This window comes from Macrobrachium nipponense, chromosome 13 (assembly GCF_015104395.2).
Source record: "Macrobrachium nipponense isolate FS-2020 chromosome 13, ASM1510439v2, whole genome shotgun sequence".
Classification (NCBI taxonomy): Eukaryota; Metazoa; Arthropoda; class Malacostraca; order Decapoda; family Palaemonidae; genus Macrobrachium; species Macrobrachium nipponense.
Window position 1 is genome coordinate 92,960,900 of NC_087206.1, and position 15,742 is coordinate 92,976,641.

The 15,742-nt window shown below is 35.5% G+C and overlaps 2 long non-coding RNA genes across 2 annotated transcripts; both read left to right on the forward strand.

The window, feature by feature from the left end:
* The first annotated feature begins 3,749 nt into the window (after positions 1 to 3,749).
* LOC135225515 (uncharacterized) lies at positions 3,750 to 4,644 on the forward strand. Its single transcript, XR_010317021.1, has 2 exons — positions 3,750 to 3,945; positions 4,234 to 4,644. It is a non-coding gene; the product is annotated as an uncharacterized LOC135225515 (long non-coding RNA).
* Positions 4,645 to 10,677: 6,033 nt separating this feature from the next.
* LOC135225516 (uncharacterized) lies at positions 10,678 to 11,519 on the forward strand. Its single transcript, XR_010317022.1, has 2 exons — positions 10,678 to 10,837; positions 11,124 to 11,519. It is a non-coding gene; the product is annotated as an uncharacterized LOC135225516 (long non-coding RNA).
* Positions 11,520 to 15,742: the final 4,223 nt, after the last annotated feature.

Sequence of the window (15,742 nt, forward strand, 5' to 3'; positions counted from 1 at the left end):
ATGAATGCCAAATTGCCGGGAAACCGAATCAAGTAATTCTCAGAGCTCCATTGTGTAATATTCCTTCAGTAGGCAAACCTTTTGAGAATGTAGTTATCAATATAGTAGGACCTTTGCCTAGAAGTAAGGGAGGGAATATATATCTGTTGACAATCATTGATAGACTAACTCGCTATCCAGATGCGATACCCGTAAGAAGCTGTAACCCAAGGACCGTAGTTAAACGATTGTTATGGTCTGCCTCGTACTATACAGAGTGATAATGGAAGTAATTTTGTATCCAAGTATTTCAAGGATAGAATGAAAGAGTTAGGCATTAAACTCGTAGCTTCCACACCTTATCATCCCGATTCACAAGGCATTGTGGAGCGGTTTCTTCAAACGTTAAAGAGTTGTTTACGAAAATTGTATAGTAACTTTGAATATGACTGGGAAGAAAAGTTACCATTTGTTCTGTTAGTTTTAAGGTTGGCACTGAACGACACTACAGGATTTAGTCCTTTTGAGCTTGTTTTCGGTCACACAGCTAATGGTCCTTTGGAAATGCTAAAATGTAACTTAATGCTTAAAGAAGGTAGTGAAGACTACATAGCTAATCTAAAGTATTATAAAAACAATTTAGGAGATGCTTGGCAACTAGCAGAGGAGAACAAAAGTGCTTGGCAACTAGCGAAAGAGAACGAGAGTGAAAGTCAAGGGGAGACTAAATGGAAACATGATCTTAAAGCAAAAGAGGGAAGGTTCTGTGTGGGAGATAAAGTTTTAGTAATAGTCCAGAAAGAAGGTCCCTCTTTATTGTATAAGTTCAAAGGTCCTTTTTCCATTTCAGAAAAGAGGGGAAATCTAAATTATGTAATCAATAGGGTTAAGCATAGAGCAAAGTGGATGCATGTAAACTTGCTTAAGAATTATAAAGAACGCCCCGTGGCCCCCGCCCGTTCCCGTAGTAACAGTGTCACAGAGAGGAATTAGTTTTGAGAAAAAATGCAAGAGGTGTTATAGTATTTCCAGGTTTTCCATTAGAGTTCAGAAAACGAAAAATTAAGAGGAAAGGATAATGTGATAGCTAATAGCCTCTCTAGAGTTTTCAGAATGAGTAGCCTAATGACCCTTTTCTGTTCTTGCACGAGTGGGTGAGTGAATAGAGAAGTGTTAAAGCTTTATGCAGAATTGTTCCCCAGCTGTTTAATTCTTGCTTCTCTTTAGAAAAAAATAAAATCAGTTGATTTAATTTTTTTTCTTTTTTGGGGGAATATGTCATGGTATTCGCTTCATAGCGACAAATGATAAGTTAAAGGAAATGTAAATGCATTTTCTTCAAGTAGGTCTGCAGCAAAGAGGCATTCCCGCATGTGTTGGAGGTACCTGTTCCCGATTGTTCTAGAATCGCCAGGGGTGTTGTGGAACGCAACACGCGCCGTCACATCGTTGGAAAACGCCACGAATGATGTAACTATTCGCCTACATCCTTCTAAAGAGTTCCGGTCTATTCGGGAGTCTGTGACATTTGCTGTTATGCTCCGCCCCCTTCAGCCCCGCCACAGATTGCCGAATATATATACATGCCCCAAGGAAATAGAGATGAGAGATCATCAGTGAGCAACCAGCAGAGATCATCAGATCATCAGAGAGAGATAAGAGAAGATGGAACGGACGAAGGATAAGAGAGGAAGTCGGCGCACGAGAGTTTGGTCGGATTCGAGTCAAGTCGTCCAGTTAGAGAGAACGACAGAGGTATTTCGACGTTGAGCAAGCCTTCAGAGAAGAAACGTTCTACAAGAGGTTTCGAGGAGTTCCTGCCCTTCGAGTATCAAGAATAGACATTGTTTTCTGCAATATGGAGTCAAGAAGACGGCGGAAGTTACAGTTCTCTTTTTGTGAAGCCATCGCTTCAAGCATTGTTTTTCGACAGCTGCAAAACTGGCCAGCAAGTATTTTCATTACCTCACTGTTTCCCCAGTTCACGTATTGTAAGATTTTACTTTTGCTATGTGAATAGGAGAAACCATTCTGCATTTATCTTTGTTAGTAAGCTTGTAAATAAACCTTTGTTCTGTTTGTGTATCTTTCTATATTCGTATCCCCAGTCACAACTGTTGGGGTTGAATTCTTTTGTTTTTTTTAATATCGGACCTGAAGCGGCTCTTGGGGTTCGTAACACTGAACGAAACACTGAATTGAATAGTAGAGAAACAGTGACCCTACGCTATACAGGGAAGAGGCCTCAGGAACAGGAAATGGAAAATATTGAAAGTCATAATTGGAAGTCATAGAGAAAAGTCGCCAAAGCAAACCAGTTTTAATTACAGTCATTGTTCATTTCTACTAAATATGTATATTACGGTGCAAGTGGCTTTTATTTAAGAGTAAACTGTAATTAATCATTTACATTTCATAACTTTTATGAATTTCGAAATTTCTGCTTCCAAGGGGAGGGAAGAGGACCGGTTGGTAAACCAACAAACAAAGAAGGGACAACCTCCTGTAGGAGAGTCATAGAAGGCTTTGGTTCGAGTGGCAGTGGGACACAGCGAAGCCTGAGACCACTGGAGTTAATATGAGTGATCTTGGTCTGTGGTAAAGAGACATGGAAGTGTTAATACGTGAAAGTCGACAGTTATTTATATGAGTAAGTCTTCTTCTTCTTCTCTACAAGTTTGTCTCTATTTGGGGTCGCTGTAATGTTTCTTCAACACACTCTTCAATCTCCCTCTGTCCTGTGCAACCTCCTCGCTCAGTACCAACTCCCTCATATCTCTCTTCACATAGTCAATGCATTGCAACTTTGGTCTACCTAACCTTCTCCCACCTGGTGGTCCCATCTCCATCATCTTCCTTATCTGGTGGCCTCCCTTTCGTCTCTTTATATGTCCATACCATCACAGTCTACTTTCCCACACCTTGTAAGTCTGTATTTATTAAATACAAAAATTATTTAAATGGAAGCTTTCGACCGTTTGCAGTTGGTCGAAAGCTCCCATTCCAACCATTTTTGTATTTTGATAAATAGTCTTACTTATATTTCTATAGATTTCTATCTATTATTTCCGGTCACAGTATAAAGTGATGCGCCACAGAACTTCGAAGTGTCTTCTGCAGAGAGGAAATGATTCCACGATCTGGCAGACTTCTGTGGATCCATTATATCGAGGCGGAGAGATATGAAGATCTCCAAATATGAAGCAATAATCGAAACTTAGTCAAAAATATAAAGGAAAATAATACAGCAGTAAATTAAAATAGGGAAGAAAGTGAGACAGCGAACGAACGCCTAATGTTATTATGGGAGCGTTCCCATTCATTCCATCTCTTTCTTTTTTGTATAAGAAAATAAAATACAAAATGCAGTTACTGAAAGATGAGCAAGTTTCAAATTTGATTAGCTTCAATTTCATCTCTTAAGCCAAGTTCATATAAATGTGACAGAACAAAATGTTTATATAAGAGAGGTTGGGTGTTAATACGGCTGAACACGATGGAAGGTATATATTAAAAAGGAAAAAAAGAAAAAAATTATGGTACTATCACATTGAACCATCCTTGTGCACAAGTTCCAAATCACAGGTAATACCAGTTGACAGCCAGTTTTTAAGGGCGATAAACCATAAACCTCTTATCTTTCTTGTGATGACACAAGCCTCCATCCCCGTTATCCCCGGGTGTGTGTGAGGAGAGCTGTTGATGACGCAATCAATCTAGGGGTATATAAACGGCCACGCGCTCTCTTTTTGTCATTCGAAGTGAGCAGCTCGTCAAAGCAAGAGGAGGAACCGCTCTCAACTAACTGAAGCTGAAAATTAAATGCGAACGGTGTGATTTCCTTTTGAAATATCAATCTTCGCCACATCACCTTATCCAGAATGATCGAGGAAGTATCAGGATCCAAACTGATCCTCCCAAAAACATCTGCGGTCCAAGATCGAAATGGGCATCTGCCCACTTATGGTAAGATGAGGTCTTCGATATGCCTCGGTTTAATACTTTGTTAATTTCGTATTTATTTCATGTTGCATTTTATACATGGATTTGACTTTGTTACTTCTTTCTAAAAAATAATTGAAGGAGATAATACTAAATAAGAGAATTAAATTAAATACAGTTGACTTGAGATTATCACATAATAAACGATTAATTTTGGGGAAAATCATTGCAAAAATATAACTTTTTCATTGGCCAGTCCAATACCAGCTGGACATCACTTGTTAAGTGATTCCTTTGCAATGATGTTTACAGAAGAAGCCAAGAGTCGCAGCTGTTCTGCCGAGAGCGACCGAAGCAACCTGAGTTTCAGGAGTGCCAGCGACAGTGACACCTGTCATCGCAGCTGCTGCAGGGACGAAAAGGCTCCCAATCACACCACAAGCAACACCAAGAGTAAAAAGACGAACAAGAAATCCTTCAGGAAACAGGAAACAATTGACAGCGATTTCGTGACATACTTTATCTGCCGTCGACCATGAGAACGAATCACTAACTATTACCTGTTTGTCTCTCATTTCTGTCTCCGTGAATCATTTTCAGCTTAAATATTAGTATGTTACAATGTATTATTGCCTAAGGATGCAGCAATTCTTGTGTAATGTGAGTTATTTATTATATTTACTTATATACTTTTTTTACATAAATAAAGACATAATAGAATCACCTGTTTGAATTCTTTCCTTGAATTACATCACTAAATTTGAGAAGAGTCATTAATAAGCTTAGATTTCATTGTATCCTCTCAATCTTTCATGAGAAGCTAAAACGGATAAAGGTTCTGAAAGAAGTTTCATTCAGAATCGTCTGTCGGAGTTTGAGAAAAACTTTCCGGTAAATAATTTTGGGGAAGAAAAATTTCAGAATCTTGCTGACAGCAGATGAATGCAGAGATCTGGTGAGTCACCATTCCAATATTCATCCTGGACTTTTCTTCAATAGAGACCTTTTCTTAACTGAGTAAATGAAGATCTTCCTTACTTCAAATACGACTTATTATGAGACAGTACAATTGACAAAATTAATGTGAACATTTACAGATGAGACTTCAAAGTTCCGCAGATATATAGAACATGATTTGACCTTCATGGAGACAGTAAAGAAGATGACAGAGATGAAATCTCTGAAGAATTAATTCATTGATAATAAATGTAATAAATAATTCAGTGAAAATGTATTATACATGTGAGTCTCACATGTATAATATATTTAAATACATAATATATCATATAACTGTGTAATATATTAAATAAACATTATATTCTACCAGAACAAATAGAAAGTTATGAAGTTTTCTGATTTAGCCTATCTCCAAGTACAGTATCTTAAGTTTCTATTAAGCTATTTTTCATTTTACATTTCTTGTATTTTCAGACTGAGTGACGGAGTCAGATACAGCCATGGTTAACGACTCTGAGGAAATCACATGTATTGACCGAATCCAGACTATAACATTCAGAGAGGCCAAGGATGCTGGCACATCCTTCATTTCACGTTCCTGGATATTTAAATACATTAAAAGAGATGAATCCTTTGTTAAAAGAAACTGGAACAAAAATCCATATGACTGTCATCGTGAAAAGAGTGAGAATCTTGGAAGGCCTGCAGTCCTTTCTCAGGAGTCAAAAGACATCATAGCTGAGGCAGTGGGTAGACCATGAAAGTTTTTATGTAAATTGACACTTGAACTAGAAACAAAAAGGGGAAGAAGAGAAGTTATAGTGCTGTATATCGTGAGTTGAAAAAATCTGGTATCAAGCTATCTCATGTTATCAGCAAGCCCAACATCACTCAGCAACAGAGAGAAGACCGTGCATGGTTTTGTGGTTCATTTCTTAAAGATTGGGATGAAGCAGACTTTCTCCATGTTGCCAAATCAGATGAATTCTTATTAACAAAGTCAGGATGCCAAATCATAAAAATGACATTATTTGGGCTACAAAGTTGGATGATATCAGCGATGACATGCACTATTGCAAAGTAATGAAATCTCCAGAATGTTTGGGAATTTTTCTCTGTTTCACAGCCAAATGGTTAATGTGAATCATCAAAGAAAAAGGACAGTCATGGAATGGCGAATACTTCCGAGAAACTGTGCTTACTGGTGGAGTATTTCCTTTCTTCAAAGATCATGAAAATGTGTTATCTGTTGAATAAGTCACATTTTTGCATGATAAGGCAACATGTTTAAAGGCTCTTCGGACAAGGGAGCTGCTTCGAAACAGTGGTATCGATTTCTTCTCGTCAAGTGAATTTCCAGGTAGCTCCCCTGACCTTAATGTGTGAAAACATTGGTAGTATCTTAAAGGATCGTGATGAAGCGTGGGCAGTGAAGTATGATGGTATACCAAGCCTCGACGAAATGCGAAGAGAGGTGACTGAAGTGCTCAGGGAAATGACGTTTGAGTCTCAGCTTTTTTGCGATTTGCTGAAATCATACCTCTCAAGAATAACAAGGTCTTCCGGCCGCAAGGTCTTATTATTCTGGAATCTCTCTTTGTTAAACAACTTGTTCCGTCGCTGAACACTCATACGTCCTCGTCCCCACTGTATTTGTCTTGACTTTTGTTATTTATTTATGTTTTTATGTTTACGTTTAGTTTAACGCTGTCACTCCTCTAGGTTGGTCCTTAACCTCTCGGTCTGTAACTCTGTTCACTGCTGCTTTTAATTTTTGTCAATTTTAGTTTATTTTATGTTCATTTATCTTTCATTTTAATGTATGTCCTTTTAAAAAATTTAATCACATTAATTTTAATGTGTATATTTCGTACACTTTGTTAGTATAATTCTTAGCTTTTGTATTTCTAAATTTTTAATTTTTTGTTTTGTTTTTACAATTTTATTAGGAATTTTATTTTTCATTTTAACAGCCCTGATGATGTAATTAATTGGATAATTACGAAACGCCGCAATAAAGACAGCCTGTACATCTGTGTGTACTCTTCCCTTTACTGATAATTATTAATATGGATTGACTCCTGACTCCTTACACTAAGCTCTCTCTCTCTCTCTCTCTCTCTCTCTCTCTTCTCTCTCGTCTCTCTCTCTCTCTCTTCTCTCCTATAATATATATATATATATATATGATATTATAGATCTATATATACATATATAATTTGTATACATATGTATACATATGTAATTTATATACATATATATACATATATGTTATACAATAATGTATTATATAATAATATACCATTATATGTATACATATTATTAATAATATTATATATTATATATCATATAATATATATATTATATATATATATATAATATATAATATATAATATGTATATAAACGTGACACAAAACTCAAACCTGAACTCAGTAACTCTTCATTTATTAAGATTTCCCTTAAGAGACACTTAAGTTATACACACATACACACACACACACACTACACACACACACACACACACACACACATATATATATATATATATATATATATATATATATATATATATATATATATAATTTAACTCCAAGGAGTCAAGCACGCAGCGTAATAAAACTTTTACTGGCACATGAGGGCCAAGTGTCCTTCACATGATGATAAGATTTGGTTTAGTTTCATTCCATTATCATTAAGTGTCTCTTAAGGGAAATCCTAATAAATGAAGAGTTACTGAGTTCAGGGTTGTGTTGTGTTACGTATTCTCATAGTTCTGCGATTTTCATTTAGTCATAATTAGCAGACGATTAAGAAATATAATCACTAATTAGAAATGAAGTTTATAAACCATCACAATAATTGTTAAAATTAGCTTTCATCTAAACAATAGAAACTTACTGAAATAATATTAAGTCGTCTACGATAAGATTTATTTTTGAATGACGTCACTGCTACACTGACAACGAATAACAGAAAAACTGTTCTGCCTAATCAGGTGCTTGCAAGTCAATGTATTTGTTACTGAGGCAGGAACCTTTGACTGCGAGTTGATGATCAAGATTCCTTTAATAACGAATGAATGAACGATTAAACTAGGGGTTCTGAACATTTTTCGCCACATGCACCCTTTCACCATATGTCAGAATGTCATTAGTCCCCCACCCCCACCATTTTTCCAAAATTGTCTGCCTCACAAGCTGCATTCCAAAGAATATGCAACAAAATACTAACGTAAACACAAAAGCTAGTTGAGAGAAAGCCCAGCGTGACCCCTCAGTAGTGCAGACCGATGCAATCTACGTTTCATGTGGTCCTTGATCCAGTTTGAGACTGCCAATCTATGGTCATAATTCCCCCAATAAAAGCCACAGGATTTAATGAATGACTGAATGCAGATGTGGTGCTGACTCAGCTAAGTCTCTGCATGAGGCTGAATGGTTTTTGTCTCCATTCGAAATAGATCCCTATTAGTGACCAGCTTCAATTCCTTTACGACAATTCCGACGGAAGAGGCCACCAGACGGAAGAAGGGAAAAGGTCAAGGCAGGAAACAATGAGACTAAATGCGAATGAACTGCAGACCGGAAAACAGAAGTTGGATAAATGGATGGATTATGGAATTTAGGGACAAGCCCAAGCACAGAATTTTGGAAGAGAATTACATAGCTTCAAATTGAAAGAAGGTCAATCAGTGATGACATTTCGTTCAGCGTATCATTTTATATATATATATATATATATATATATATATATTATATATATATATATATCTATTATAATAATATCTATATATATAATAAAAGGAGCCCATAAAAACACCAAAATATAGAGAGAAAAATACTATATTTCAGAGACTGGTGTCTCCCTCTTCAGGTAGATGAATGAGAAAAGTTTACAGAAAAGGTGGTATTTATACCAAGAGATCCATCCACAGGTAAACCGATTTAGGTCACCCCCGTTGATAATCTTCCTTTAATCTTCTTAAGCGTTGGTTGAATGAAAATCTTGTTCATCTCATCTGAATCCCATGCTCCTTTTGAGATGTTCATTACCTGCCTCTCTTTTATTAAGGCCGATTCCATCATTTGACTCTTGTACCGTCAGTTGCTGCTATGAATTATACGTGACAAATTCCAGTTTATTCTATGGTTATGATCATTTATATGGTTGAAAATAGCAGTTCTGTTGTCCATACCTAACTGATCATTTGTGTTGTATTAATCTCTGGGGAAGTGATTTTCCTGTAAATCCGATGTAAGATTGGTCACAGTCCTGGCATGGGATTTCATAAACCCTGTGTCCTTGGGGGATATCTTTTGATGGACATTAATCAGGGATTTGGCTAAGGTGTTTGGGTAAGTAAATGCAAAAGGGTTAGATTTTCCGAGGGTCTGAGACACCGTCTTAATGCTGTCCAGGTGCGGAATTTTTATTTTTATTTTATTGTTGGGTGTATCTCTTGTCTTGTCTTGAGGGGGTCAGTAGAAAATTATGTTTGCTTTGTGAATTGCTTTCTCAATTATATGGTCAGGATGCTTTAAAGACGAAAGTAGCTTACGAATTTGTTCAAATTCTTTTTCGAGGAAATCTTACCTGTGGATGGATCTCTTGTTATAAATACCACCTTTTCCGTAAATTTTTCTCATTCATCTACCTGAAGAGGGAGACAGCAGTCTCTGAAATGTAGTATTTTTCTCTCTATATTTTGGTGTTTTTATGGGCTCCTTTTATTAGATGGAATTCTGTTGTAACAGAACATCTTTACCACTCATATATATATATATATATATATATATATATATATATATATATATATCTAGATATATATATATACATATACCATATGTATATATCTATATATATAATATATATATATAATATATATACACACTATATATATATATGTATATATATATATATATATATATATATATATATATATATATATATAGTATATATGTTTGTTTGTGTGTGTTTTATTTCATTTACATCTTAGAACACCTAACTTTCACAAAGGTACTTTGTCCGGAAAATGTTTCCTCTCCATAATAACCAACAACTTATACTTTCCATGAAAGTAATAGTCAGAACTAGTACTCCGACTACACCGAAAACAACCTTGACAAGAGGAGCAAAAATCGCTAATATCTGGATGACAAAATCAAATGTTGAAAGACAACCAGATAAGATTAAGAATAAAAGAAAAGAAAAGAACAGCGATAGTTAAGATACTTGTAATGATTCTGGATCTCGGGATTCCCGGCCTTTATTATGATCGAAAATTTTTTTAATTCAAAAAAAAGTTTGCGGTAGAATAATATATGAAATTCTCTCTCTCTCTCTCTCTCTCTCTCTCTCTCTCTCTCTTTAAATGCTGAAGACTACCAAATTCCGATGTTTTTACTTCAGAAAAAATTTCTATTTAAAAACCAAATCCATATTAAGACAAAATACGATTTTAATTAAGCTTGGCATTTGCCAAGACGATTGTATAGAATGCTAATCCTATTACTCTTAGCAATTCTCTTGGCAAATACCAAGCTTAATTAAGCCCGAATTTTGTTTTTATACAGTTTTGTGAAAGAGCTGTCTTTACAAACATTTCATTTGCAATGAAAGTATATGACCTCATACACAGGATATTACTACCGAAAATATGGTCTCTAACTATTCTTACTCAGTAAGTAACACAGGCTTCTTTGCAACGGTTGATAATCTGAAATTCCTTATCGCTCACGTGGTATTGCTGGTGGCTCTGTCTCGGGGTATATAAAGAGCTGCTCTCTCTCCTTCCGTCATTCGAAGAGAGCTTCTCTCCATAACGAGAAAGAGAACGAGCTCAGCGAACTGAAAATAATATTTTCAACAATTTCTCCTTAACGATCGAGGAATCACCACCTTCCAAAATGGCCCACCTAAGAACTCATTCTTTTCAAGATGGACTCTTTCCTTCGGATGGTAAGATTTAATTCTAAGATTTCCCAGTCCACTGTCTTGCCTTTTCCATTTTGAATTTTGATTTATTCTTAGTGTAAATTGATACTTAATTTTCCTAAAAAAAGTACAAAGATGTCACGTTAAAAAAGACAGTTATAATATAAGAAATTCAGTGGTTTAATTAAGTTGAATGAACTGAGAAGAGAATGCCCTTCACCCTCTTCGAGTTCAATACCAATGATCGATGTTTATGTCATTATTAAATACAATGAACAGATACACTCAAAGACTTTTGCACCTGTTACAGAGGACGCCAAGAGCCGCAGCTGTTCTTCCGTCAGCGGCAGAAGCTTCCAGAGTGTCAGCAGCAACAGCAACAGTTCGACCTGTGACAGGAGTTGCTGTAGGGACGAGATGTCTCATCATCACGAAAGCAACAGCAATAACAAAAAGATGAACAAGAAGAAATCTCACAGGAAACAGAAAACAATCGACAGCGATTTCGTTACGTATTTCATCTGTCGCCGCCCATGAGATCTTTCTCTCGCTCTCTGTCTGTCTGTCTGTCTCTGTATTCTTATCAAATACGATTAGTCATATTTTGCTTACTGTTGCTGGTGTTACATTTTCAATGCTATATTTTATATTTATTTGATTACATTTAAAAGCTATTTTGTATATAAATAAAGACTTAAAAGAATCATTATTTTGTATTCTTCCACCGAATGATGTTATATTTATCAGGTTTTTATCAAAATTCACGATATCACAGCGAAGACATTCCTTATAAAATTGTGTCAATCAAGAAAAATCATTTAATCAATCTTTCTGGGCAAAAATAAAACATTCCTTTCTGGATGTTCCTGAATGCACAGATCACAGGATTCATTAGTGCGATATTCACCGTTAACTTTATCTTATAAAGAGTTTTATCTTTGCTTTTACATTTGTACGATGCTTTTGTTTTGAAAAACAAAATAAAGGCGAAACATATCAGAATGAGAATCTTACCTATTTATACGAAAAGAGAGAGAGAGAGAGAGAGAGAGAGAGAGATAGCATCCTTCTTTCATTCTAAAACTGACATTTATTCGGTAAATCTTGCTTTTTTTTTGTGGTGAAGACTTCTCTCATGTTTTATTTTTTTCATCCTTATTAAGCTGCTGCTGTCAATGGAATGGACAAAAAAGAATATAAAAAGTACAAAAAACAACAGTAAATGAGTGAAATAGGCGGAAAAGCAAAGACGAAGAGTGAATTGAATTCTTAAACATGAGAAGAGACTCTAAAGCCTACAAGTGATAGGAAGAAAAAGCAAATTTGCTAAATTTTAATCGAGAAAAATGATAAGAATATTTATAAAAATATCAAGATGACACATGGCTTAGACTCACTATCTTGTCTGAACGAAACACTGAGTGTAATAAGAGAGTATCAAAAGATAATCATAATGATGGGAAGGAGAAAATGGGGAGAATTCTAGGTACTAAGAGATGACCTGCCTCCTGACTGTCAGGAGCGACACCAGCAGTTACATCTGTCAAAGCAGCTGTTGCCGAGACGAAATGGCTCATAATCACAGCAAGAACAACAAGAGCAAAAACATAAACATTAAATCTTGTAAGAAACCCAGAACAAGTGACAACGATACTTCATGAGCCGACGACTATGAAATCGCGTCACTCACATTACCGGTCTGTGTAAGCCTTTTTGTATTTCTGAATCAAATTGCGCTTCAGTTTTAATATTCTAAAATGTATGTATTGCTTATGACGATTCCATTGTATTTCTATACTAATATATATGTTATGAATCTCTGCCCTTTATTGCATAAATAAAGCAACACAATCATTCATCACAAACCTTCATTTAGGTGGGGTCTGTTCAGTCTTCTATCAAAGAGCGAAACGGAGAAAGGTTTTGAATGGGATGTTTCAGAACACTGAAAATAAAATTGCCTCCACTGTTTGTGGCCTCGAGGAATTCTCGGTCAGTAAATCCTTTTGGGGAAGAAAGACTCAAACTTCCTGGAAGCAGAAGAATGCTCCGATCTGGTAATTTATCAGCCCAATATCATCATGTTTATCTTTTTATATAGATCTTCTCTTAACAGAGTCACTGAAGATCTTACATCATTGAATGACTTATTAAGATGTCAGACTAAAGTTGACAAAAGCCAGATGAACACTGCATCGGAACAGACCTCAAAGTTGCAAAGTTACAGAAGATTATCTGAATTTCATGACTAGATTTTGAAGGACTAGCTTGTGGATGAAGAGAGATTCAACACCTCTAAACTGAATATTTATTCAGGAAAATCATAATTAACAATTCAGTTCCACCCAGAAAAAATTTGTATGGTGTTAGGAGTCGTTATCAATAATTCGACCACCGAATCATATATATATATATATATATATGTATATATGATATGATATATATATATATATATATATATATATATATATATACAAATATATATATATATATATATATATATATATATTTTTTTTTTTTGAAGAACTAGCTTGTGGATGAAGAGAGATCCAATACCCTCTAAATTGAATATTAATTCTGGAAAACTCATAGTTAATAATTTAGTTCCACCAGAAAAAATTTGTATGGTGTTAGGAGTCGTTATCAATTATTCGACCACCGAAATCATGTATATATATATTAGTATATATATATAATATATATATATATATATATATATATATATATATATTATATATATATATATATATATAGAGAGAGATAGAGAGAGAGAGAGAGAGAGAGAGAGAGAGATACATATACATATATACATATTATATATATACTGTATATACATATATGTACACACATATCACATATAGATATATATATATTATATATATATATATATATATATATATATATATATATATATATATACATGATTCGGTGGTCGAATAATTGATAATGACTCCTAACACCATACAAATTTTTTTCTGGGTGGAACTAAATTGTTTAATTATGAGTTTCCAGATAAATATTCAATTTAGAGGTGTTGGATCTCTCTTCATCCAGAAGCTAGTCCTTCAAAAATCTAGTTATGAAATTCAGATAATCTTCTGTAACTATACTATATATATATATATATATATATATATATATATATAATATATATATATATATATAGTGTGTCATTTCACATTACCGTGATTCATATACATGCATCAAGCTACAATGTCCTTTAATATCTAATTCGCTCTACCTCGGAATTAATATATTTTCATATATGCTTAACCGAAGGGGAATTTTTTACACGATAATAGATTTGCCTGGTCCCGGGCGTGAACCCAAGAAGACATTCAAATCCAGGAACGTCAGTGAAGCTTTTACCAACCCCACCACCGCAACAGGCATAAATTTATGTCGTCTCTCACCCTCAAATACCTTTTGCTCCTCAGGTAATTCATTGGTTTGGAGACAACATCAACCCACCTCGACTCCGGTAGCGTTGTAGTGCTTTTGACAACATGTAGCATTTATATAAGTCATTTCACATCACCGTGATTCATATTCATACATCGAGCTACAATGTCCTTAAATATCTAATTCGCTCTACGTCGGAATTAATATATTTTCATATAAGCGTAACCGAAGGGGAATTTTTTACACGATAATAGATTTGCCTGGTCCCTGGCGCGAACCCAAGAAGACATTCAAATCCAGGAACGTCAGTGCAGCTTTTACCAACCCCACCTTTTGCGCTCAGGTAATTTGTTGGTTTAGAGACAACATCAACCCACCTTGACTCCGGTAGCGTTATAGTGCTTTTGACAACATGTAGCATTTATATACGTCATTTCACATTACCGTGATTCATATACATACATCGAGCTACAATGTCCTTTAATATCTAATTCGCTCTACCTCGGAATTAATATATTTTCATATATGCTTAACCAATGGGGAATTTTTTACACGATAATAGATTTGCCTAGTCCCAGGCGCGAACCCAAGAAGACATTCAAATCCAGGAACGTCTGTGAAGCTTTTACCAACTCCACAACTGTGTGAGGCATAAGTTTATGTCGTCTCTCACCCTCATTTACCTTTCGCGCTCAGGTAATTCGTTGGTTTGGAGACAACATCAACTTATCTCGACTCTGGTAGCGTTGTAGTGCTTTTGACAACACATAGCATTTATATAAGTAATTTCACATTACCGTGATTCGTATACATACATCGAGCTACAATGTCCTTTAAGATGTAATTCGCTCTACCTCAGAATTAATATATTTTCATGTATGCTTAACCAATGGGGAATTTTTTACACGATAATAGATTTACCTGGTCCCAGGCGCGAACCCAAGAAGACATTCAAATCCAGGAACGTCATTGAAGCTTTTACCAACCCCACCACCACGAGAGGCATAAGTTTATGTCGTCTCTCACCCTAATATACCTTTTGCGCTCAGGTAATTCGTTGGTTTGGAGACAACATCAACCCACCTCGACTCCGGTAGCGTTGTAGTGCTTTTGACAACACATAGCATTTACATAAGTCATTTCACATTACCGTGATTCATATACATACATCGAGCAACAATGTCCTTTAATATCTAATTCGCTCTACCTCGGAATTAATATATTTTCATATATGCTTAACCGAAGGGGAATGTTTTACACAATAATATATTTGCCTGGTCCCTGGCGCGAACCCAAGAAGACATTCAAATCCAGGAATGTCAGTGAAGCTTTTACCAACCCCACCACTACGAGAGGCATAAGTTTATGTCGTCTCTCACCCTCAAATACCTTTAGCGCTCAGGTAATTCGTTGGTTTGGAGACAACATCAACCCACCTCGACTCCGGTAGCGTTGTAGTGCTTTTGACAACACGTAGCATTTATATAAGTCATTTCACATTACCGTGATTCATATACATACATCGAG